This window comes from Pseudochaenichthys georgianus, unplaced genomic scaffold, assembly GCF_902827115.2.
Source record: "Pseudochaenichthys georgianus unplaced genomic scaffold, fPseGeo1.2 scaffold_844_arrow_ctg1, whole genome shotgun sequence".
NCBI classification, from domain to species: domain Eukaryota; kingdom Metazoa; phylum Chordata; class Actinopteri; order Perciformes; family Channichthyidae; genus Pseudochaenichthys; species Pseudochaenichthys georgianus.
Window position 1 is genome coordinate 149 of NW_027263388.1, and position 25,408 is coordinate 25,556.

General features: G+C 46.3%; 9 non-coding genes and 4 pseudogenes across 9 annotated transcripts; 7 read left to right on the forward strand and 6 right to left on the reverse strand.

Annotated features, from left to right (window-relative positions):
* Positions 1-4,048: 4,048 nt before the first annotated feature.
* On the reverse strand, positions 4,049-4,221 carry LOC117444578 (U2 spliceosomal RNA; annotated as a pseudogene).
* A 122-nt stretch (positions 4,222-4,343) lies between these two features.
* Positions 4,344-4,457, reverse strand: LOC117444587 (U5 spliceosomal RNA). Its single transcript, XR_004551819.1, has one exon. It is a non-coding gene; the product is annotated as a U5 spliceosomal RNA (small nuclear RNA).
* A 455-nt stretch (positions 4,458-4,912) lies between these two features.
* trnag-gcc (transfer RNA glycine (anticodon GCC)) lies at positions 4,913-4,983 on the forward strand. Its single transcript has one exon. It is a non-coding gene; the product is annotated as a tRNA-Gly (tRNA).
* Positions 4,984-18,788: 13,805 nt separating this feature from the next.
* On the forward strand, positions 18,789-18,923 carry LOC117444586 (U1 spliceosomal RNA; annotated as a pseudogene).
* Positions 18,924-19,239: 316 nt separating this feature from the next.
* LOC117444575 (U2 spliceosomal RNA) lies at positions 19,240-19,430 on the reverse strand. The gene has a single exon (XR_004551811.1). It is a non-coding gene; the product is annotated as a U2 spliceosomal RNA (small nuclear RNA).
* Positions 19,431-19,551: 121 nt separating this feature from the next.
* LOC117444584 (U5 spliceosomal RNA) lies at positions 19,552-19,668 on the reverse strand. The gene has a single exon (XR_004551818.1). It is a non-coding gene; the product is annotated as a U5 spliceosomal RNA (small nuclear RNA).
* Positions 19,669-19,826: 158 nt separating this feature from the next.
* trnag-gcc (transfer RNA glycine (anticodon GCC)) lies at positions 19,827-19,897 on the forward strand. Its single transcript has one exon. It is a non-coding gene; the product is annotated as a tRNA-Gly (tRNA).
* A 1,186-nt stretch (positions 19,898-21,083) lies between these two features.
* LOC117444589 (U6 spliceosomal RNA) lies at positions 21,084-21,189 on the forward strand. The gene has a single exon (XR_004551821.1). It is a non-coding gene; the product is annotated as a U6 spliceosomal RNA (small nuclear RNA).
* A 622-nt stretch (positions 21,190-21,811) lies between these two features.
* Positions 21,812-21,882, reverse strand: trnag-gcc (transfer RNA glycine (anticodon GCC)). Its single transcript has one exon. It is a non-coding gene; the product is annotated as a tRNA-Gly (tRNA).
* A 158-nt stretch (positions 21,883-22,040) lies between these two features.
* On the forward strand, positions 22,041-22,157 carry LOC117444582 (U5 spliceosomal RNA). Its single transcript, XR_004551816.1, has one exon. It is a non-coding gene; the product is annotated as a U5 spliceosomal RNA (small nuclear RNA).
* Positions 22,158-22,305: 148 nt separating this feature from the next.
* LOC117444580 (U2 spliceosomal RNA) lies at positions 22,306-22,537 on the forward strand (annotated as a pseudogene).
* Positions 22,538-23,973: 1,436 nt separating this feature from the next.
* LOC117444576 (U2 spliceosomal RNA) lies at positions 23,974-24,158 on the forward strand. Its single transcript, XR_004551812.1, has one exon. It is a non-coding gene; the product is annotated as a U2 spliceosomal RNA (small nuclear RNA).
* A 326-nt stretch (positions 24,159-24,484) lies between these two features.
* LOC117444573 (U1 spliceosomal RNA) lies at positions 24,485-24,625 on the reverse strand (annotated as a pseudogene).
* Positions 24,626-25,408: the final 783 nt, after the last annotated feature.

Below are 25,408 nucleotides of genomic sequence, written 5' to 3' on the forward strand. Positions count from 1 at the left end.
CCAGGCCATAAGCTCTCTTGCTTGATAAGAAAAGAAAAGGCGGATAAAAAAACCAGAAGGATGTACTACTGGGCCTGATACTTCCCTACATAAGGTTGAAACAAAGATGCAGTCCATCTTCAGAGTTCAATGTGGTACATCTCTCCCCCCTGCTTCGACCCCAGCCAGCATGCGGCCTCTTGCCACATACTCATATCTCCCACCCCATATGAAGCCAAACAAGAGGCGCATGAGAGTCCTCCTCATGCTGACCGGCAACGGATATATGTATGCGAGATATACGAGGGATGGCAATATATCTACCTTCAGCACTACTACCTTCCCTATGAAGGTCAACTGCCTACTCTTCCAGAGTGACACTTTCCTCTCTACGACCTCAAGCCGTCTTGCCCAACTCAGGGTAGCACTTTTAGTAAACTCAAACCTGACCCCCATAACTTTTATAGGCCCTGGGCAGCAAGCAAGACCCCCTGGCACATCCATCCTTTCTCTCCATTTCCCAAAAAACTTCACAGAGGACTTTGCACAATTAAGCTTGGAACCGGATGCCCTGCCGAAGTCCTCCATGATTTGCAGCGAACGAATAAGGCACTCATCCCTATCAAGCAGCAAAGTGGTGTCATCTGCATACTGGGACAGTTTCACCCGTAACCCTCCACTGCCAGGCACTATAAACCCTCTGACCCCTGTGTCGGCCCTGATGGCTGCAGCCAAAGGCTCCATATAGAGCACATATAGCAGTGGTGAGAGAGGGCACCCTTGTCTCACACCTGATTGTAACCGGAAAACATCGCCTAGGTATCCGTTCACTACTACCCTGCTCCCCACGTCCATGTATAATGTGCGCAACCACCTTATAAAGACTTTACCAAAACCTAGCCTCTCCAATATGCTGAACATAAAATTCCACTGCACCCTGTCGAACGCCTTGGTTTGGTCAAGAGCAACCAGCATGAGTGGCAGGTTTCTGTCCTCTGCCCAAGCTATCGCATCCCTTAGGAGCTGCAGGTTCCATCTTGTTGAACGCCCTGGCACTGCACATGTCTGATCAACATGAACCAAATGGGGCATTGCTTCGCCTAGCCTATCAGTGAGTACTTTTGCCAGAAGTTTATAATCCACACATAGCATGGTCAAAGGTCGCCAGTTGCCTATTTCAGTGCGATCTCCCTTCTTATACAGGAGGGAGATCACCCCGGTGGCTAAAGACCCGCTCATTTCTCCTGCCTGCAGCACCTCTGTCAGAACCTCCAACAATACTGGCCCTAGTATGCTCCAGAACTTTGCATACAATTCTACAGGTAAGCCATCGATTCCTGGCACCTTACCGTTGTTCATTCTGTTGAGCGCACCCTCCAATTCGCTAACCGTTAGCGGGAGCTCTAAAGCCTGCACTATGTCCCCTGGAACCTGGCGCTCAAGCAGTTCCAGGAAATCATCCCCTCTTCCCACATCTTTCTCCTTGAAACTGTCCCTGAAATGATCTGTGGCAACCCTCACCACCTGGCCCTCTTCGGTCACAACAATACCCTGACTGTCCCTAAACCCTGTCACCACCTGCCTTGCTTTTTTTCCCCGTACCGAGCTGAAAAAAGCAGCAGAACATGTTTCTGACTGCTCAATGAACTCTGACCGTGATCTCGCCAGGAAAGCCCGGGCCTTGCCTTCAGCGACATGTCTGAGCCTTGCCTTCAAAGAATCGCATACATCTTGATTCATAGTGGAACCACAGTTCCCCTTTGCGTACTCACGCTCTAGGAGTCGCTGCAGATGAGACACCTCCCTCTTTGACTGTCTTGCCTTCCGTTTGCAATAACCTAAGCAGAAGGTCTTAATTCTGTTCTTGGCTACCTCCCACCACTCTAGTATCCCCTGACACAGCGGTTTGAGGCCCAACACTCCCTTAAAAAACAAAGGGAACTGTTGGTTGAAAAGCTTTTCCTCCAAAACACTGACATTTAGGCACCAGTAACCAGGCCCAAACGTTTGTGCATCCAAATCTACTCGAAACAGCAGGCCATCGTGGTCAGAAAAGAAAACAGGGATGGTCCTACCTGTGATCAGGTTTAATGACCTGGAAAAAAACAAATAGTCCAAACGTTTTGCCACGCCTCTTGAGTTACGCCACGTTGGGCTGTCTATGTGTGGCTCGACCCCCTTACCCCCATCTACCAACCCACATCTAACCATGAGTTGTGAAATATACTGGTCGCTGGCATCCCCTCCCCTCCCCAGCTCAACGTTAAAATCCCCCCCTATAATTACCTGTCTATTGGTAACAAGAAAAGGCTCCACTGATGTAAACAGATTAGTGCGCTCTGCTGGCGCCTGTGGTCCATATACCACAATGACCCGCAGCTTCCTTATTCCCCATACGATGTCTGCCCCTATTGCCCTGCCCTGGTCAATAACAAAAACATCCTCCACCCTTATTTCCTTATAACAAAACAAAATCCCAACCCCCGTAGAGTGAACCCCCCCTACACTCCAAATTGAGTCCCCTTTCGTCCACTCCCTTGAAAACATTCCCACATCCCCCATGTCTCTCAGATGGACCTCTTGCAAAAAAACTATGGCTACATGCAAAGTGCCTACAAAATCAAAAACAGTCCTTCTTTTAACAGTGTTCCTCATTCCTCTCACATTCAAAGTGAGAACATCAAAATAACTTGTCATGAGGATGTAATGTTAAGCCTTAGCAAAGAAAAAATTACCCACTCAATGTTCACGATGCATAGGGGTCGTCACTGTCCATCTGGTCGGCCCATAACACGGGAAGCATACTTGAAGAGGTGGAGGGACACACCGCGCCTCCTTGTGTGTCATCCCCCAAGGGAGGTGGTTGCAGCAGTGGTTCAGCAGTTAGCTCCCGGACCAGTGGCAACCCTGATGGGAGCACAGCCCCTACAACCCCTGGGTCCTCCTCCTTCGTCCCTCAACCCAAACCATGGCCTTCGTCCACTTTGCCCCTCCCCTGGTCACTGTCCTTCACTGGTCCCTCCCTCTTCTGCTGCCCATCTCCTTCACCCACCGCCGCAACCACCTCTTTGGCCTGCACCTTCCTCCTCGTTCCCTCAGTCTTTGACCTTTTGTTGTCTCCGATCTGCGAGCAGTCCCCATTGTCTGCTGAAACCTCTGTTCCGAAAGCCTCCGCTATTTTACGTGCCCCAGTCTTGACACCCACCTCGGCTGCTACAGTTGAGTCTGTAATCCCCACAGGGCCTTTGTCCACGCTGTCAGCCCCCGAGCCGCCTCCTGGTCCCTGCTCCACTGTCACGGTCCCCCCCGTGCTCTCTGAAAACATAGCCTTCTGGCACTGAATAAGCCCTTCCAGAAGGTCCTCGAACTCCGTTTCCTTCCGGTTTTTGGCCCTGGCTACCTCCGCAAACGTCCTCCTGCGCTCGGGACAGCTTCGGTATAGATGGTCGATCCCACCGCAGCCATGGCAGGCCTTTGGCACTGTACAGTCTTTGGCCTCATGTCCTCTTTGGCCACAAAACCGGCAGCTGGCGCCGCTGCACCCTCCATCCACATAGCCTGATTGTCTGCATCGCCTGCAGAAAGCTGGCTGGCGCGGGTAGAATAGGTACCCTCAATCTGCTCCAAGGCTGAAGGAGGCAGGCGGGTGCTTGAGGCCGTCAAAACTCTCTGGATCATATTTAAGAAGCACCTGGAACTGCCTTCGACCTGTCCAGATCCCCATGGTGTCCTTGACATGCCTTGCTGCAGTTAGCACTTCCCCATACAGCCTCAACAAATCAGTCAGCGCTTTGTCAGTCACAAAGGGATTAAACAGGTGGACCTTGATTGTCCTGAAATTTGGTCTGTCTAAATTTAAAATCTTGTAGCAGGCTAGCGGCTTTAGCATAGCAGCAGCAACACAGTCCTTAGCAACTTTCGTGTATACTTGCTCGTCCTTTAGGGTGACGTCAAAAGCCTTCTCCTGCTGGTTCCATTGTAGGCAGTAGATGGCATCGACCTTCAGATTTAGCTGCTCCATGATGACTTTCCTGCAGAACCATGTCCTCGACACGACATCTTCCACCGCAACAACTGCCTGAAAACGCAGTGTGAATCTCAGCCCGACTCTTGGGATCGGCTGACCATCATCGGCCCTCCCGGCCATCGCTCCTTTCTCCTCGCGATTCGAAATGTCCTTCCTGGAAAAAATGATAAGAACAGATACTACACTTGATCTTAGCCAAAAGGCCGAGAAGCGATGACCCTTAAAGTTTGCTGCGGGAGACGGACTCGTTGCGCAGTCGCCGCAGGTCTTGGTGCGGCTCTTTTGACCTGGGGTAACAGAGGCGCTGGGTAACTTGGATCGCCCAGGTGCTAATGACTGCTCAGCCAAATGGCCAAGCCTACCAAAAATAGGTTGAACTCGTAGGCGTTCCTCTCCACGGAAGTCTTTAGTAGGCGAAAGACTTTTACGCTTTGAAGAGAAACCAGAGTTATTGTGGAGGCCGTCCTCGAGAACAGACACCACCATAGTTGTCCCAGTCCAAGCCCTCGCGGTGGCCCTCGCTTGGTTTTCCACATCCCAGGCCACACCCTTTCCCCCAGCTGCGCTAGCATGGTTCGTGGCTCTCACCTGTGGCTTCTTTGGCATTGAGTCCAAAAAAGACCCCTGCTGCTCTGCTGCACTTTGTGCTGCACTGTGTGCCCCCAATTGGAACCTATCTCTTTAGTAATACGCTTGAGTTGTGTGGAATGTTATACGTGCTGACTCCGCGGCATTAGAAAACACTAATTTGATGCTAAACATCAAATCCATTTAAGGGATGTAGAATGTAGAATGTCTTTACGGATATAGATCTTATAATGAAATATAGAAGCGTGGTTGCTTGAAAAACAGTCTTTGTTGGCTGAACTTTTCGCCTCAACTGCCCTATGGTGGCTTTATAATTCAGCATTGGTGGTTCAGTGGTAGAATTCTCACCTGCCACGTGGGAGACCCGGGTCCGATTCCCGGCCAATGCAATAGACAGTTCTGTGTTGTCTGAAAATAAAGTATAATGCACCACTTGGACTCTGCTAAAACAAACACACAGGTCTTTGGAGTGTACAAGTAAAGAGGGAAGTTCTCCATGCTGACTCCCAGTGATTTGAGAACTCAGTGAGATGCTCGACATCAAATCACTGTAAGGGATGACCGGTGGACTGTATCCCTTCTTAAATGACTTGGAGCATATAGAATATCTGTTGAACAATCCACCTTGTTGACCGTGCTGTTGACCTCGCCAGCGTAGTGGTAGTTAAGATGTCTTGTGAATGTGGGCAGATAAGTGGTATAATCTTTGTAAGCCAAGAGGAAAACTAGGTTCCCATTCTCCGCAAATGCAACATGGCTTCACTGTTGTTTGGAATCTGTACTAGCACACAATTAGAGAGTTTTACTATTGGTGGACGAAAGGCATTGAGTCCAAAAAAGACCCCTGCTGCTGTGGAACCGCCACGCCGTGTCCTTTGTCATTGCAAGACTGCCCTGTCTCTGACACATCCAACTCATACTTACCTGGCAGGGGAGATACCATGGTCACCAAGGTGGTTCACCCAGGGCGAGGCTCAGCCATTGCACACCGGCTATGTTGACCGCTGATCCGGGCGATCGGCCTTACTGGAGTGCAATTGCGAGGGACGCCATTGGACCGAATCTTTAGGAAAAGAAAAATTAAATTTGATGGGAGGGGACACTTTGAGATCATTTACATATTCACAGAATGCTAATGAGGATATTGGCTCCCTCGTGTGGTCTATTTTCACCAAATGTATTAATAACAGAGCACCTTGCATTTAATTGATAGCATTACTGTTTTCTGTCATTAATTGTATTATTATTCAAGTATATCATTGTTGTGATTTATTCCCATTACTGTTTATTCCCATTACTGTAGTTTTCAATCAGATGTGAGAATTGTTTCTTCTCCTAATGACATTTATTTACATGTCACTTCTATCTTTCTAAAGGCACAGACTTATTTTGTGTTATATGTATATTTGTACACATAATTCATGATATTTATTCATTAATGTACTTATTGTTTCCATTGAAATAAAGCTTATTTCATTGAAATGTGTCTTTTCTTCAGTGAGATATCTTTATGGATTTCCTTATGACTTGAGTCTGATTAAAGTGGTTTAACATTTCTGAGTCTGACTCAAGCAACTTAAGTATTTGCTTTTGGGCAAAGTCATCTGAACATTGTGTAGCCTACTGTGCAAGTAATGTGGCACTCTACCTTTGTCCCTATATTTAGATGAACAAATCCCCATTATTGCATTTAATAATTCATATTGTTACTGTAGCACTGACCACTTTATTGTATAAAGTGCATTCAATTGAAAACACCATAGTGCTACAGTTACATGATGTACAATTATAAACACAATTATTTAGTTACAAATAATACATTTCTCTATGATATCATAAATTAGAATGTAACAATTGCACTGATGGCCCTGTGTTTTTTGTCACCAATATTATATTCTAGTTAGCACTGCGTCCACGGCTATGGTCATGGCATGATAAGTACTGCTCTGTATTCCTAAAGTTTGACCTTTCTGGCAACATATTTAATTGATTCAGTATAAATGATGGCAACAGCATAAACTAAGGTAAACACAGGTTAAAAAGTTCAAGTGGATACAAATCAGATGCATGAAACACATTGACTTTAGCAGATCCCAGGATTTATTTGTCATCAGCAGGTATGAAACAAATGTTAGGTTATCAATGACATCTTGTAAACTAACATTTGTTGTTATACAAGTCAACAACAACAACAACAACAACAACAACAACAACAACAACAACAACAACAACGAGATCTCACTCCACTGCAGAAGAAGAAGAGGAATGATCCAGCTATTGAACCCAGTTGGATTCTTTAGGACTTTTTCTGAGCAACCATTCACCTTCATTGATTCAGTATAAAGGATGGCGACAGCAACAACATACACTAAGGTAAACACAGGTAAAAAAGCTCAAGTGGATACAAATATAGATGTACCATTATGTACAGGGAGGCTGTGGCGCAGTGCGTTGGTGTTGGGATCAGGGGAGCACAGGTTCAAACCCCACTGCCGTCAGCATGTCATTGTGTCCCTGGGCAAGACACTTCACCCCACAGTATTGAGTATGTAAGTCGCTTTGGATAAAAGCGTCTAACAAGTAACATGTAATGTACATAAAAGTATTTACACTTTTTACATTAATGACGTATATATAAATGAAAAGTATTTACAATATACATAATAAATATAAAACTCAACATGAAAAATAAAAATGATAACACAGCAAGTTGAAAAACATTTAAATGACTATTTACAATATTTACATAGCAACAGGTCATTGCTCCAAAGCGTCAACAACAGCTGTAAAATGGTTGTAACTGTTGTACACTGTGTTCTTCTCCAGCCCCTTTGAAGACGACATCATCTTCACAGGGCAGAAGACCTTGCGCCTGTACTTGTTATGCCCCTGGGTGGGTTGGCCACAGCACGTGCACGACGGCAGCTTTTGAACCCGGGACACTTTGGCTCCTACTCCCGAGGGCTCGTCTGTCGCCTTGCGCTTGTATAGCGTCGACCTCGCCCAGGATGCAGGACTGCACTCGGTAGGCATTGTCATTGTCGGGGGGACGGACGCACCCAGACCAGCCTGTGTGGCAGGCATTGAGGAGGGGCCAGCAACGGCTGGGGTAGGCTGACTGGCAGGCGGCAGGATGGGGCCAGGGAAAAGGGAGGGCACGGGTGGTCTGGCGACGGTACTTGTGGCAGGCAGTATGGGACGTCCAGCAGGCACGATGGGCCTTGTGGAGGGGCCAGCAATCGCCCAGGTTGCTGCGGATGGAGAGGGGGAGGGCAAAGGTGTGGGGGCTGGGGTCGGTCTTACCGACCGTTGCCGTGGCAGTGACACAGGTGGCGGCAGTGATGTTTGAGGCAGGATCATGTCCCTCCTTCCCTTCAACATTTTTGTCCCTGCCGTACTGGGTGTCGGCACATACTGCATCAGGGGGTAGTCTGGTGGAGGGAGGACTGCTGGCTGGTGTGGGGCTGGAGGCAAGTCGGCAGAGGAAACCGAAGTGGTCTTGGACAGCATCGCCGGCTGATCTGTCGCACGCAGGTTGAGGAGGCGCTCTTGAGCCCGGATGAAGTCCCGCACCGTCTTGACGTTGATCTTCGGCAGAGGAAAGCCAGCTTTGCAGAGGATCGGGTCGTCCACCAAAACCCGGTGCTGGATCCTCTCGCACGCCTTTAAGACGGTGGTCTTCTCGGGGCTCGTGCGCGAACCCTGCGGCGACCTCAGCGACAGCAGTTTGACCAGCGTGTACAGTAGCCTATTGTTCTGAGCGCTAATGTCTTGCTGTGCCGGTGCATAGCGTATGCCCATCTTCACACGCTGTATGACAGCAGCATCAACGAGGTCGTGGCACTTAGTGCGGCAGTACAGGGTGTTGCCCCAGTGCGTCCTGTACAACTCGTTGAACTGCTGCTGCCGTTTGTCGTGGTCCTCCACTTTGGTCCAGGCAGCCAGGATCGCGTTCCTCTGCTCGGTGACAAGGGACAGCTTGTCCTCGACGAGCCCAATGTCCACCAGCAGTGAGCAGAACCTCTCCAACTGTGGGTAGCCGGGAAGAGGGTTTTGACTGCAGGCATCCTCCTGTTAAAGAAATGACATAGAAAATGTGGTTACTTGAAATGGGTACATTGCCCATCAATCAGTGCATTTTAATTTCATTCTAGAAGACACCAAGTAACTTACAAAAGCGGGCGGGTTGACACTGGAGGTTTCGTCTGTGACGAGTGTGATGTGGGGCAGGATGGCATCCAGCACATGGTCTCCCTCACAATGTGACTCCCCGTCGCTCTGGTACGCCTCGTCTGCCTCGGGATCTGGAGTGGGCTGCCCGGGCTGAACTACCTCCTCATCTGGACCGGGGCCATCGTGGATGATGTCCTCCAGTGAAAAGGGCCCAGATTCACCAGTGCTCTGGCTGAAAAGGTACTCCAACCCCAGCAGCTCGTGGGAATCCACCTCAGCGGGGGCCCGGAAATTCTCCTCCACAGTCTCTCCGAACAGCTGCTGACAGCGGGCGTTGAGGCGGTGGATGAGAGGCGCCGAGTAGGTCCTGTGATGCCGTCCCTTGCCACCAAACACGGCATCGGAGCTCCTGTCGCAGTTCCATCGTGCGATGCCGCTAATCAGGTAAACCTGATACGGCCGTGTCGCACAATGGGGACCTGAGAAGAGGAGCACAGAGTCACGGAAAGCTTTTATTGTTGTGTAAATGTTAGTGTTTTATTGTTTACACCAAATCCATCATTAACAAAAAAGGAAAGAGATGGACAGAGATGTGACATCTACACACGTCTAAATTGTTTAAAAAAGCTTTGACATTTTGGTTATTACTGAGCTTGGGAAATGCTTATATTCAACCTGGAATAACACATAGCACCATTTTGAAGAGTACCATATTTGTATGCATAGGCCAATTGAAATGATTAATGTTCTCCTATTTCACATGTTCTATTTCAAGAAGATTCATTTGCTTTTAATTCCAACTGCTTTCCTGTTCATACGCTTTTTGAAATTGTGCTTTTTATTATTAGACGTGTATATTGTGTACTTCCTGGGATCATGTGAGGCAGAGACTTGTGGAATCCCTCCAGGCTGTTGCTTCCACGCAGACTTTTGTAGTAGGGCAGGTCCACACCGTTGATAGTTGTGGTGCGGGCCACCCTATACATAATCATGCCTGGTGGATCCTGGATGCACTCCAGGCGTCTCTGCTGCCCTACCCACATCTCATCAATGGCTGCTGTAAAGGCACATATACATATAGTTTGTTATTCTCACTTTATATGCTACATCATCTGTATTGAAGCTGCAATAATGTTTTTGTACGAGATCTTGTATATACCAGGTGTTTTAAAGAGGGTCACTCCACTCTGGTCCTGCCCAGCCGGGCCCTGCAGCTCCTCGATGGCCAGGTGGATGAGCCGGAACGTTTGCCGCGCTCCGAGCGTGACCCTCCGCACGTGGTGTTGCAGCTGATCCCTGGTGACGTACAGGCGGACGACATCCTGTTCCGACATGGACCTGAATGTGTCCGGGTCCTTGGCTCTGACGGCCTCGATCAGCAGCTCCAGATCGGTGCGGTTGTATGCCAACACTGCCCCGGCCAGAGCGGACTTGAACATGGCGTACTTGCTGTGCGCGTCTGTTCGGATGGCGGCGTCAAACCGGTGGATCCAGTGAAAGATGTCCAGACGCACAACCATACCACCGTCGAACCACTCCTGGAACATTGTCTCCACGGCGGTAGGGCCCTTAGCACGACAACACCCACGGTCAATGTACAGGATCTTAGGGACCGGTTGATTGGCCAGCCGGAACCTGTCCATGACTCCACGGCACATGGGTAGCAGCTTCTGTGCGGACTCCTCACAAGTCAGCACAAAAGAAACAATCTGAGAGTACTCGTTGCCGATGCTGGTAAACCACTCGGCCGAGCCACGTCCCTGCCCAGACAGCTTCTTCACCACCTGAAATGTATTTAAAATAATTGAATTATTATTATTATTTAAAGGAAGCACAATGTGGTAACTTGTGATAGATTGTAATTATATGTAACAGCATCATTTGTGTGATAATTTTATACGATTTGCATCATAGAGTAAAGAATTATGTTTTGATTGACATACTTTCTTGGTGGAATCCATCTTCATCACCGTGCCAAAAGTGGAGAGGATCTGGCTCCGGTAATCCTGCACATTGTTCGCCTCTGCCAGCAGGAAGGCATGGCGCAAGAGCCGCGCTGTGGGGAGCTGTTTTTGGGCAGGTGGAGCCTGGAAGGTCTGCCTCATTGCAGAGACGATCCCTCCGGGTGCAGCTATGCTCATTAGGAGGGTGGTGTACAGGTCCTCGCGATGGAGGTACTCCTCAACATGGTTCTCCTGTACCTGCCGCCACACCTTCTCCATAGTGTTCCCTTCGGTCCTGTCCCTCAGAAGGCGCACAACATTCCTGTCTACGCCACGCCTGTAAGTAGAGTCACAATTGATATTGTAAGGTTGATTTGAGTGACATTTTTTTTAAATGCACACATTATAGCATGTTAATGTATAGTATAGTTTGGTATAGAATGTGAAATACACACATGGCGGTAAGGACGGCAGGAAAGATGGCTTGGTGAGCCTCGCTGAGCTGGGATAGGATGGCATTATCCCACGCAAGCCACCGGCCCACTGACACACCCTCTTTGCTCCTGGCTGCCTTGGTACAGGGTCCACAGGAGAGGACCTCTGTGATGACTGTGTACCAGCCGGACACATCGCAGATGAGACGTACCTATAAACTACACATGGAAATCAAAATGAAGGCCAGCATAAAACTTTCAGTGCCCATTTCATACATATAAACACATTTTCCACTGTATAGTAATGTCAGAGAATTTAGTAGCCAGACTTGGAGATGTGCACATTTCTGCCACTGCCGACACAGTTTTCTCCCCGCGGACACTTCAGCGAGTACCTCCACACGCCGACAGGGCGCCACACAAAGACCCGGCTCCTAAAGAACAGTTGTGGAGTAGGAAGACCACCCCCGACAAAGCCAGGAGGTTCTGGGGGATAAAACCACATACGGTCAGATTTCATCACCCGTCGCCTCTTGATCTGACCTTTGATGTCCTTGTAGGTCTGTATGGGCGTAAACAGCCCTCTCTCTGTGTCCTCTTTGAGCCAGGATATGTCGGCAGATGGGATGCCACCAGGGTTCTCCCACAAACGCACCCAGCCCTCTAGATCGACCTGTAACACGCATAACATAGAATACATTAGAGACTTATAGGGTAAGAAGTTATGGTATAACATTATTTAATTAAGCAATTTTCCACTAGTACAACTTACTTCTGCGTCACTTGAGTGAGATGCCGTCAGATTGTCTGAGTCAGCAGGGGCTGCAGGCTGCACAGGAGTGACTTCCGGGGTTTTTGGATGATGGCTAGCAGAGGTTTTGTGCCTTGATGTTTGCTTCTTTGCCTTCACAGCAGCAGCAGCAGGCTGGACAGCAGGAGCAGGCTGGAGAGCAGCAGCAGGCTGGACAGCAGGAGCAGGCTGGACAGCAGGAGCAGGCTGGACAGCAGGAGCAGTAGCAGGCCGGGTGGCGGCAGTAGTAACAGCAGGCCGGGAGGCAGAAGCAGGCCGGGAGGCAGAAGCAGGCCGGGAGGCAGAAGCAGACCGGGAGGCAGAAGCAGGCCGGGAGGCAGAAGCAGGCCGGGAGGCAGCAGCTTCGGGCCCGACAGCAGAGCCTCCAGGTCGATAAGCAGTTTCTCTGGGCCTTCTCTTGAACATATCTAAAAATGTACCAAACAAAGCACATTTGAATTAGGATTATTGTTTTTTTACATGTTTTCTTTCATATATTAACTGTGTCTCACTTGCCTTCTTCCACAGCCTGGCTCGCAGCTACCAGGTCAGCATCATCCCCTGGCCACGAGGATGAGTCCTGCATTCTCGTCTGAGGTTAGTGAAAACAAAAGAAAACAAAATAAAACAACACATTTAGCAGAGGAGTGCTTCAAATATCAGTCGGTTGAACAGTTGTTATCGATATGACAGTATGATGTTACCATGATTTTCAACTCTTCCTGTGTGATAACACATGATATAATCAATGAAACACTTACTTGTTCCTTGTCCATTATGTATTTCCGGAACCTCTTTAACTGCACGCTGGTAATGTGGGTCACTGGGGTGTTCAACCACCTCTTTACAGAACGATATGCCTTCTGTATCCTTTCCCTCTGGACATCACTGAATTTCTCAGGGCTGTCCTTTTGGGATTGGAACTGGGCATACACTTCCCACACCTCCAGAAAGGTGCTGCTCTCAAATCCCTGTTGGCCATAGATGCACCTGTCCACATTGGCCTCGAGGAGACAGGAGACTTGTGGGAAGCTCTCTGCATATTGTGTGAGGAAGTCTTTTACCCACCGGTTCCCCACATCTCCCTTCCGGTGTGGATCTTCCACTTCAGCTTTGTGCTTATCAAGCAGACTGCAATAATAAACATCCAGTTAGTGTCATCATCATAATAGCACTGCAATTGTGATGAGGAGAAAAGGAACTGTGTAAAGATGAGTACTAAACTTTTATAATAGCCATGGTTTAACACAATACATATTCATTATAATCGTGACAACAAAATGGTATTCAAATACTTAGCAAACAATTGCATTACATATAATATACTTACAACTTTATGTAGCCCACGTCATTTTCCACTAGCCAGTGAAACGGTGCGTTCAAATACTTGCCAAATGGCAAGACCAGCATTCCCAGGCACTGCTGGTGTGAGGGCTTATGGGTCCCGTTGGCTCGAAGGAGCTTCTCTGCTTTGGCCATGGCAGTGGCCTCACTGAGCAGCTCCATCGGAGGTGTGGGAAAAGCCTTTCCCTTATCCCTATAGCAACGGGCCTCTTTCGATGGCACCACAACAGCCTGCTGTCGATCCCCTGGAGCTTGGGGATTGAGGATGCGGAGAAGTGGTGTCGCCATCTCTGGTTCTCACTGTAATGCCTGACAGCATAGACAAAAACAACATACAGAACTCGTATACCAAAACATGTTTTTATGAGGTAATTGATACCCTAACATTGGTTATACCAGATAGATAGATAGATAGATAGATAGATAGATAGATAGATAGATAGATAGATAGATAGATACTTTATTACGATCCCAAATTGGGACATTCTTATGTTAGCACTGTGTTCAGGCATTAAAACGGTGGAATGAAGTATTGACACAATTACATTTGAATAAAAGAAACAGCAAATAATATAGGCTATAAACGTGCAGTATAAAACACATCAACAGTAGAGAAGACATGTCACAAATAATACACGTTTATACTTGTACTTTCTATTATTATTATTATTATTATTATGTAAAGTATAGGTATCAATGTGTGGACATGACTAATGTCAAGTTAATATCATTAAAACGATCAAAGCGATAACGTGACACGGACTGTACTATCAATTGTACAGTAATGTAACGGTAAACACAAGCAGTAATGAGCTGGTTAATCCGAGATTAGATAGATAATGACAAAGTGAGCCTCGAACTGTAGCGGGTAACGTTATAGCATATCAAGCTACAGTTTAACGGAGGTTGCATTGAGCGCTGCTAACCTATAACTAGCGTCAATGGTAACGGGACACGGTTCCTATCACTTTTAACAGTAATGACATGGTATACTTTACACAAGATAACACGGATCATGTGTGCCTTAAACTGTAGCGGGTAACGTTATAGCATATCAAATGTGATAGATATTTATTTGATAGATATTTCACTGAAGGACGCTGTCCCCAAACTAGCGGCTAGCAGTAACATGGCCGTGGCCCGTCGGGTCATTGCCAAGTATATATACAGTAATGAAAAACACAAGATAACAGACATTTTGACAAAGTATGTGTCGTGGAAACTTTAGTATACTTTACATAAAAAGAAAAGTATGAAACGTACCTGTCAACCCAAGTCTTCACTAGCAGCGATGCAGCAAACGAGCAAAGTGGTGGGGTGGGGTGGGGACGTGAAAACTCAGTGTAACTCAGTGTCTAGACACTAAATATAATATATATATATATATCATTTGAAATCGATCGATCGCTGTGTAAACTTTCTCGTAACTCGTAACTCGTAACCATAGACTGTATATATAAATGGACGTAGGGTCCGTGACGTCACCCATAGGATTCTGCAGAGTTGCCGTGAAGCCCTTAGTAGGCGGAGTCGGCCACTAACGGCTCAACAGTGACGTCAGAGTTCAACTCCCGCCTTCTCCAGCCTGCTCCAAATAAGGGCAAAGAGGCGGAGCCGAGGCGGGACCTGCTGCCACCCAGCTGGAAGTTCCAGAGCTAGCTGAAGCTACCAAGCTAAGCTAACATGCTCCCCATCTGCACACTGCCGTCGCATTTTACGTTTCTAAGGTAAGCGGCCATGAAACTATTCAGCAAAACTATAAATAATAATCTAAGTTATTGAGTTTTTAGCATAATACTTCAGAATCTTAAAACCCCTTAACGTTTGTATGCAATTGTGCTAAATTCAACTCTGGAATCAAGCAAATATTAATATGTTTGCATGACATTAGTTATTTATATTTTGATATCACTTAACCATACGTTTAATACATTTAAGTCAAGCTAAGGTACATATGATGGTAGCTAGTTAGTGCTCTTACCTGTGAGGCCTCCTCCAAACAGCATAATAACCAGACTGTATCATTAAAACTAAGTACCAGTTCTAGATCCTTGACTTTAGACAAACAATTCAAAAGACAAAATGTATTTAAAGACCAATCTTTATTTGAATGTGCCTCTTAACCTGAGATATTAGTTATACAGTAATAGTATTGACAATCTAAAAAAACTGAGCAACTCAACAGTACACTTTATGTTTCTTATTGTCTAAAGCATTTCTTATTTTCATTTCCCCCTCTCATATTCAGTGTGGACGGATTGAGACAGCCTGGTGTCCAGAGGGCTGCAGAGACTTCAGGGAGAAACCTCCGTGTGATGGACGTCCTGTCTGTTGGTTTGGAGAGGACTGAGGGTCTTTCCTCAGCGAGGAGGACCAGCGCTGATGGAGGAGCCCATGCTGGGCAAAGCTGATACCAACTGCACAGGCCTAGTCTGTCACGTTATTTGACTAAATGTGTTTACTTATACATGTAATAGGTTTACACCTTCTGTCCATATGTGCTTTTTATTTAAAACATTTGATTAACTTTTGGTTCACATTTCAATAAATTGTATTTGTATTTGCACTTATTTTGTCCATTATTCTTACTGAACATGTTAGATTACACATTCACATCTGACTGAAGATTGGCCCCATTTATTTGTGACGTTGCAAACTCTGCGGTACAAGGCACAAGCGATGTGAAGCTCATAAAGTGAGGCACATAGAAATAATCAGCTGATGGAGTGTCTCATAACATCAGCTTTTAATGTTCCTCTTGGATGTTCTTCTTGACCCTCAGAGAAGGAGAACATGTCGTGTCTTTCAGGCATGTCCTTTCCTAACAAAAATGACAGGAAACATAACATAATATTGCAGAACAAGTGTGTTATTTATGAAAGTGGTGTGTTTGTGTGTTTAGGGGCTGTAGATATAATTATTTTGTAATTGTAATGTTTTTATTTTATTTAAACAATGAGCTACAAAGACAATCAGATTATGAATGAACAGTATGAAGTTCATCAACATTGAAATATATGTTATTATCAAAATAATATTGAACTGTTATCAAAACGTAGTGCAACTGTAGAAGCTTGCTCTGTTGTCTCACTGAAAGAATCACTTTTACCACGTTTTTTACAGACAATATTGAGAGATAAATCTTTGCCTTCAATACATTACATTAGAACGCTGACAAAGTCATATTGCTAAATATCTAAATGTAACTTTTTGCATGGAATAAACCCTCAACTTAACTGATGTGTAGGTGATCTAGTATTTAGTATTGTTTATTGGAATGTATATCAGTGTATTCAAGTCAATACTTCATTCATTTAAACCAATATCTTTCTTGATTCTTTGTACAGTATGAACAAAGAGTCTTTGTACCTGAGCTGAAGTTCACTGCTGTGAGGAGTCCAGTTCTGTCTCTCACTCTCTGGTCCAGCCTGTCTGCATCACCTGGACACCTTAAACAAACAGATATATATATGTAAAGTACCATGTGTACACACAATATAACTGATTCTCTTCTGTTGAACATGTTGGATTGTGTATTGTCCGAGTCAGGGTCCTTTTTATTTTACTGTAACTTTGGAAGTTGTGTTACCAATGCTTACTGTTTATTTGATACCCATTTGGTAATGCAATTAATAAAAACAACAAGGTTTGGGTTCGTTCTTCAGATGACTGTGACGTTAACGTGTAAGCTCGATAATGAACTCCAGCTCAACCAACCATATTGTAATATCTAAGTAATCATCTTGAAATATGACATTAATAATTGTAATATACACATCTTATTGTGAGGTTGATTTCACATAACTACTTCGACATTAACTTGTCTACATACTTGAGCATAGCCAATTTAAATTAACCTTAGCGATGCATACAGTTCCTCCTACATAATAAAATATCTCTAAGTTACAAGGATGTAACCTTATTTTATCAACCTCAAAACAGAAGCCGTTTGTTCAACAGTATTATCCCACTTAACACTTGTCTATTTCGTTTGAACCTTTATATATACAGTCTATGATTTTAACTTGGAGGGTACGATTACAATCGTTAGCACCGATGTAGCTACCACTAGCTTACATGCTAACCCAAGCCTTACCATTCATTACGTAGCTGATTAAAATCATTAACACATAAATAAAGCACTCGAATTGTACTTACCGCATTCATGCACCGTCTGTTTTAACGGCAGAGCGAGTCACAATAGTCCGATATATAAGCATGAAGAACAAACAGCCACGGCCGGCTACAAGTTGTGTTTCCTGGATGAGCTGAGCAGGCAGAGTCCCTGTAGATAGCTTCACGGAGCAGCTAGCAGAGAGACAAGAAGCTAACAGCGGCAGGCACTTGACAGAGCCGTCACTCAATGTGACCACGCCCTAATGTATGCACACACTTTAAGACCTAATATAAATAAAAGGGTCGCGTTAGAAAACAATTCACTCTCAGATCCACAATCATGAAGGTGGAATCTAACTATATCGATAATAAAATGTATGGAGCCAGGGAGAGAAACATGTTTTTTTCTGCTGTAAAGTTGGGCATTTTAACGTGGGGGTCTATGGAAATTGCTCCTTTCTGCAGCCATCGCCTATCGGCCAATATATGAACTGCAGTGTGTGACACTTCGGTATTGGCTTCACGGCTCTTCCCCAGAGTTTGCCGCTTGCTCGTAACTCTTAACTCGGGATTTGAATATCATATCATGTGGGGAACCCGCCCACTCAAAACACTTTATCGACTGTAGACTTCCAATCACATGCGAGTACAGTGACTGTAGACAGTCAAGCCTTCTGATTTGCCAAAAGTCTACAGTCAGAGTCCCGCCTCCAAACTCCATTGGACAGTACGACCGTGGACTTCCAATCGGATGGAAATGACTGTAGACTTTTGTCAAATCAGAAGGCGTAACTGTCTACAGTGACTGTGGACTTTGCACTCCCGTAGACCCGAGCTCTGCGAATTCCCCAAATGTGGGAATCTCGACTGCATAATTTGTGGTAGTGGTAGTGGGGGACTGCCACAAAAAGAGATCAAAGAAGACGCCCCAATGGTGACACTTTAAAAACCATGCCGAACTTTCTGTATACCATTAACCGCCTTTAAGAAATTCCAAATGTCCTCACAGTCAGTGGTAAAGGTTAGCCACACAATGGTCCATGACTACATTCTCAGGGACAGTTTAAGGTGGCCGAAATTAAAAGCAGGTGGAAAATTGATGAACTGATGGATGCACTTGATTTGTTGTTGGGAAAACTGAAGATTGTGATGCACTTTAAAATGAATTGTTGTTGGGACAAGAACTAAAGATATTGATGCACTTTAACTGAATTGTTGTTGGGAAAGAAAAAGATAAATACCTGCAGATATTGATGCATTTAAAAATGAATTGTAGTTGGAAAAGACAAAATATTTGAATGCATTTTAAAATGAATTGTTGTTTAAAACAGGAAAATGTACCTGCACGTTTGTCCTCTGTAAATGATGTGCCTTAATACCAATAAAGCGTCTAAAAATTGAATTGGTTCACCCAGGGCGAGGCTCGGCCATTGCACCCCGGCTATGCTGACCGCTGCGAATTCCCCAAATGTGGGAATCTCGACTGCATAATTTGTGGTAGTGGGGGACTGCGTTCGCGCTCTCCCCTGATTATAATGTTGAAGAAAAGGTCAAAGACAACCTGGCTACAGCTTGCATGTGTGGCGGCTTCTTTGCTCCAGGAGAGACTTTCTGGTGCCAATGTCCTCCCAAGAGCGTGTCCTTCCTTTGGGCTCGAAATATCTCTGTCCCTTGCAGTGAGCCTCACTCAGCGTGCCACGCTCCAGAGCCAAGCAAGTTCACTTTGTCATCTTTAGCGTCTTTGGCATTGAGTCCAAAAAAAATCCGCTGCAGTTTCTGCCCTCAATTGAAACCATCTGTTTTGGTTTCGAGATGAGTCTTTGTTTGTTTTTCCACAAGGCAGGAGATGGGTGCACCGTTCCCGGAGGCGCTGCAATACCGGGTCGATGCGTGGAGTGAACGGGGCAAGCCCCTCTTTCAGCTCCCAGTGCTAAAAATCCATTTAATATATAGTCCCCGTATAGGGGACGTATCAGATATTAAACTGATAAGAACAGATACTACACTTGATCTTAGCCAAAAGGCCGAGAAGCGATGACGCTACACGTTTGCCGCAGGTCTTGGTGCGGCTCTTTTGACCTGGCGTAACAGAGGCGCTGGGGGTAGCTTGGATCGCCCAGGTGCTAATGACTGCTCTTGTCTTTCACAAACTCAGCATGCTCAGCCAAATGGCCAAGCCTACCAAAAATAGGTTGAACTCGTAGGTGTTCCTCTCCACGGAAGTCTTTAGTAAAAGGTGAAAGACTTTTACGCTTTGAAGAGAAACCAGAGTTATTGTGGAGGCCGTCCTCGAGAACAGACACCACCATAGTTGTCCCAGTCCAAGCCCTCGCGGTGGCCCTCACTTGGCTATAGAAGCGTGGTTGCTTGAAAAACAGTCTTTGTTGGCTGAACTTTTCGCCTCAACTGCCCTATGGTGGCTTTATAATTCAGCATTGGTGGTTCAGTGGAAGAATTCTCACCTGCCACGTGGGAGACCCGGGTCCGATTCCCGGCCAATGCAATAGACAGTTCTGTGTTGTCTGAAAATAAAGTATAATGCACCACTTGGACTCTGCTAAAACAAACACACAGGTCTTTGGAGTCTACAAGTAAAGAGGGATGTTCTCCGTGCCGACTCCCATTGATTTGAGAACTCAGTGAGATGCTCGACATCAAATCACTGTAAGGGATGACCGGTGGACTGTATCCCTTCTTCAATGACTTGGAGCATATAGAATATCTGTTGAACAATCCACCTTGTTGACCGTGCTGTTGACCTCGCCAGCGTAGTGGTAGTTACGATGTCTTTTGAATGTGGGCAGATGAGTGGTAGAATCTTTGTAAGCCAAGAGGAAAACTAGGTTCCCATTCTCCGCAAACGCAACATGGCTTCAGTGTTGTTTGGAATCTGTACTAGCACACAATTAGAGAGGTTTACTATTGGGTGACTATAGGCATTGAGTCCAAAAAAGACCCCTTCTGCTCACTTTTACTAAATTGGAAGTTCTGAGTACTTCTTCCATCTCTGCTTGATAGGAATCGGGACTTATGTTGGAAAAATCATTACAAATTGGAAATGAGGAACACTTCACGAATTTGCGTATTATATGTGCTATCGAAATAACACAATATTGTCCTGCATCTGGGGGGTATTCCCAGGTTTCTGAGCAAGGTCAACTTTGTATTATGGTAGCAGAACACATAGAGCTCAAAGGGAGCAAAACACTGGGTTTAAATGGGCCGAAAACTGCAGACAGAAGCTGTCTCGGGTGGTTCGCCCTGGGTGAACCACCTTGGTGATCATGGTATCTCCCCTGCCAGGTAAGTATGAGATGGACGGGTCAGAGACAGGGCAGTCTTGCAATGACAAAGGACACGGCGTGGCGGTTCCTGCCTCTGAGCCGGCCAAAGCAGCCCATCAAACACATTTAACCCTAAGCCTTAAAGACAGATAAGGCTTGAAATAGACATAGGTTCCAATCGGGGGCACAAAGTGCAGCACAGCAGCAGGGGTCTTTTTTGGACTCAATGACAAAGAAGCCAAAGGCGAGAGCCACGAACCATGCTAGCGCAGCTTCTGTCTGCAGTTTTCGGCCCATTTAAACCCAGTGTTTTGCTCCCTTTGAGCTCTATGTGTTCTGCTACCATAATACAAAGTTGACCTTGCTCAGAGACCTGGGAATACCCCCCAGATGCAAGGCAATATTGTGTTACTTCGATAGCACATATAATAAAATTGGTACGATACAGAGAAGATTAGCATGGCCCCTGCGCAAGGATGACACGCAAATTCGTGAAGCGTTCCTCATTGCCAATTTGTAATGATTTTTACAACTTAAATCCCGATTCCTATCAAGCAGAGGTGGAAGAAGTACTCAGAACTAACAGTTGAGTAAAAGTGAGGTTGCTTCTCTTGTTTTATACAGTATTTTGTGTTTTTGTCCAATCGGGGCCACAAACTGCAGCACAGCAGCAGGGGTCTTTTTTGGACTCGATGCCAATAGTCACCCAATAGTAAAACTCTCTAATTGTGTGCTAGTACATATTCCAAACAACAGTGAAGCTATGTTGCATTTGCAGAGAATGGGAACCTAGTTTTCCTCTTGGCTTACAAAGATTATACCACTCATCTGCCCACATTCACAAGACATCGTAACTACCACTACGCTGGCGAGGTCAACAGCACGGTCAACAAGGTGGATTGTTCAACAGATATTCTATATGCTCCAAGTCATTTAAGAAGGGATACATTCCACCGGTCGTCCCTTACAGTGATTTGATGTCGAGCATCTCACTGAGTTCTCAAATCAATGGGAGTCGGCACGGAGAACATCCCTCTTTACTTGTACACTCCAAAGACCTGTGTGTTTGCTGTAGCAGAGTCCAAGTGGTGGAGGCATTATACTTTATTTTCAGACAACAAAGAACTGTCTATTGCATTGGCCGGGAATCGGACCCGGGTCGCCCACGTGGCAGGTGAGAATTCTACCACTGAACCACCAATGCTGAATTATAAAGCCACCATAGGGCAGTTGAGGCGAAAAGTTCAGCCAACAAAGACTGTTTTTCAAGCAACCACGCTTCTAGAGCCAAGTGAGGGCTACCGCGAGGGCTTGGACTGGGACAACTATGGTGGTGTCTGTTCTCGAGGACGGCCTCCACAATAACTCTGGTTTCTCTTCAAAGCGTATAAGTCTTTCGCCTTTTACTAAAGACTTCCGTGGAGAGGAACACCTACGAGTTCAACCTATTTTTGGTAGGCTTGGCCATTTGGCTGAGCATTCTGAGTTTGTGAAAGACAAGAGCAGTCATTAGCACCTGGGCGATCCAAGCTACCCAGCGCCTCTGTTACGCCAGGTCAAAAGAGCCGCACCAAGACCTGCGGCGACTGCGCAACGAGTCCGTCTCCCGCAGCAAACTTTAAGGGTCATCGCTTCTCGGCCTTTTGGCTAAGATCAAGTGTAGTATCAGTTCTTATCATTTTTTCCAGGAAGGACATTTCGAATCGCGAGGAGAAAGGAGCGATGGCCGGGAGGGCCGATGATGGTCAGCCGATCCCAAGATTCGGGCTGAGATTCACACTGCGTTTTCAGGCAGTTGATGTGGCGGAAGATGTCGTGTCGAGGACATGGTTCTGCAGGAAAGTCATCATGGAGCAGCTAAATCTGAAGGTCGATGCCATCTACTGCCTACAATGGAACCAGCAGGAGAAGGCTTTTGACGTCACCCTAAAGGACGAGCAAGTATACACAAAAGTTGCTAAGGACTGTGTTGCTGCTGCTATGCTAAAGCCACTAGCCTGCTACAAGGTTTTAAATTTGGACAGACCAAATTTCAGGACAATCACGGTCCACACGTTTAATCCCTTTGTGACTGACAAAGCGCTGGCTGATTTTTTGAGGCTGTATGGGGAAGTGTTAACTGCAGCAAGGCATGTCAAGGACACCATGGGGATCTGGACAGGTCGAAGGCAGTTCCAGGTGCTTCTTAAATCTGATCCAGAGAGTTTTGGCGGCCTCAAGCACCCGCCTGCCTCCTTCAGCCTTGGAGCAGATCGAGGGTACCTATTCTACCCGCGCCAGCCAGCTTTCTGCAGGCGATGCAGACAATCAGGCCATGTGGATGGAGGGTGCAGCGGCGCCAGCTGCCGGTTTTGTGGCCAAAGAGGACATGAGGCCAAAGACTGTACAGTGCCAAAGGCCTGCCATGGCTGTGGTGGGATCGACCATCTATACCGAAGCTGTCCCGAGCGCAGGAGGACGTTTGCGGAGGTAGCCGGGGCCAAAAACCGGAAGGAAACGGAGTTCGAGGACCTTCTGGAAGGGCTTATTCAGTGCCAGAAGGCTATGTTTTCAGAGAGCACGGGGGGGACCGTGACAGTGGAACAGGGACCAGGAGGCGGCTCGGGGGCTGACAGTGTGGACAAAGGCCCTGTGGGGAATACAGACTCAACTGTAGCAGCCGAGGTGGGTGTCAAGACAGGGGCACGTAAAATAGCGGAGGCTTTCGGAACAGAGGCTTCAGCAGACAATGGGGACTGCTCGCAGATCGGAGACAACAAAAGGTCAAAGACTGAGGGAACGAGGAGGAAGGTGCAGGCCAAAGAGGTGGTAGCGGCGGTGGGTGAAGGAGATGGGCTGCAGAAGAGGGAGGGACCAGTGAAGGACAGTGACCAGGGGAGGGTCAAAGTGGACGAAGGCCATGGTTTGGGTGGAGGGACCAAGGAGGAGGACCCAGGGGTTGTAGGGACTGTGCTCCCATCAGGGTTGCCACTGGTCCGGGAGCTAACTGCTGAACCACTGCTGCAACCGCCTCCCTTGGGGGATGACACACAAGGAGGCGCGGTGTGTCCCTCCACCTTTTCAAGTATGCTTCCCGTGTTATGGGCCGACCAGATGGACAGTGACGACCCCTATGCATCGTGCTGAAATGGGGACAACACGCCGCTTTGGAAAGATGGAAGGGAGGTTTAGGGCTGGTGGGGTGAAGACCAGATCACCTAACTGTATTTGCATGTATGGAAAGTAAAAGTGTTATATGTGTTGTATTTAATGTCAATTGTTTGTAAACTGTGTATATGAATGAAGTAAATTGAAGATTTGTTATAATAAAAAAAAAAAAAAAAAAAATCTGTTCTTATCAGTTTAATATCTGATACGTCCCCTATACGGGGACTATATATTAAATGGATTTTTAGCACTGGGAGCTGAAAGAGGGGCTTGCCCCGTTCACTCCACGCATCGACCCGGTATTGCAGCGCCTCCGGGAACGGTGCACCCATCTCCTGCCTTGTGGAAAAACAAACAAAGACGCATCTCGAAACCAAAACAGATGGTTTCAATTGAGGGCAGAAACTTCAGCACATCAGCAGCGGATCTTTTTTGGACTCAATGCCAAAGACGCTAAATATGACAATATTGAACTTGCTTGGCTCTGGAGCGTGGCACGCTGAGAGGCTCACTGCAAGGGACAGAGATATTTCGAGCCCAAAGGAAGGACACGTTCTTGGGAGGACATTGGCACCAGAAAGTCTCTCCTGGAGCAAAGAAGCTGCCACACATGCAAGCTGTAGCCAGGTTGTCTTTGACCTTTTCTTCAACACTATAATGAGGGGAGAGCGCGAACGCAGTCCCCCACTACCACAAATTATGCAGTCGAGATTCCCACATTTGGGGAATTCGCAGCGGTCAGCATAGCCGGGGTGCAATGGCCGAGCCTCGCCCTGGGTGAACCAATTCAATTTCAATTTTTAGACGCTTTATTGTTTTAAGGCACATAAATTACAAAAGATAAACTTGCATGTTTTCTGTTTTAAAAAAAATACAATTATACTCCTATTACAACAAAACATATGTTTTCTTCTTTTTTCCAACAATTCATTTAAAATGCATTCAAATATTTTGTCTTTTTCAACAACAGTTCAGTTAAAAATGCATCAATATCTGCAGGTATTTATCTTTTTCTTTCCCAACAACAATTCAGTTAAAGTGCATCAATATATTTGGTTCTTGTCCCAACACCAATTCAGTTAAAGTGCATCAAAATCTTCATTTTTCCCAACAACAAATCATTGAAAGTGCATCCATCAGTTCCTCAATTTTCCACCTGATTTTACTTTCGGCCACCTTAAACTTTACTCTGTCCGTGAGAATGTAGTCATGGACCATTTTGAGGCTAAACCTTTACAACTAGCTGTGTGGACATTTGGCATTTCATAAAGGCGGTTAATTTTATACAGAAAGTTCGGCATGGTTTTCAAAGTGTCACCATTTGTCACCATTTGTCTTCTTTGATCTCTTTTTCTTGGATTTCATAGCCTTTTCTTTTTTCAGATATATATCCTTTATAGATGTAGCCGAAGGGGCGGCAACTACATCCTCAGGCTCCAGTAAGGGATTTGAGGTTGGGGAGGGGGAGTCCCCATAGGAGGGGGAGGGTTCACCTGACTGTGATGACTCCTGGGGGCGTTTCCGTGATGGCGAATCCCCTGCGTCTTTTATCTGGATGATGGCGATAGGTAGGACTAAAGGGA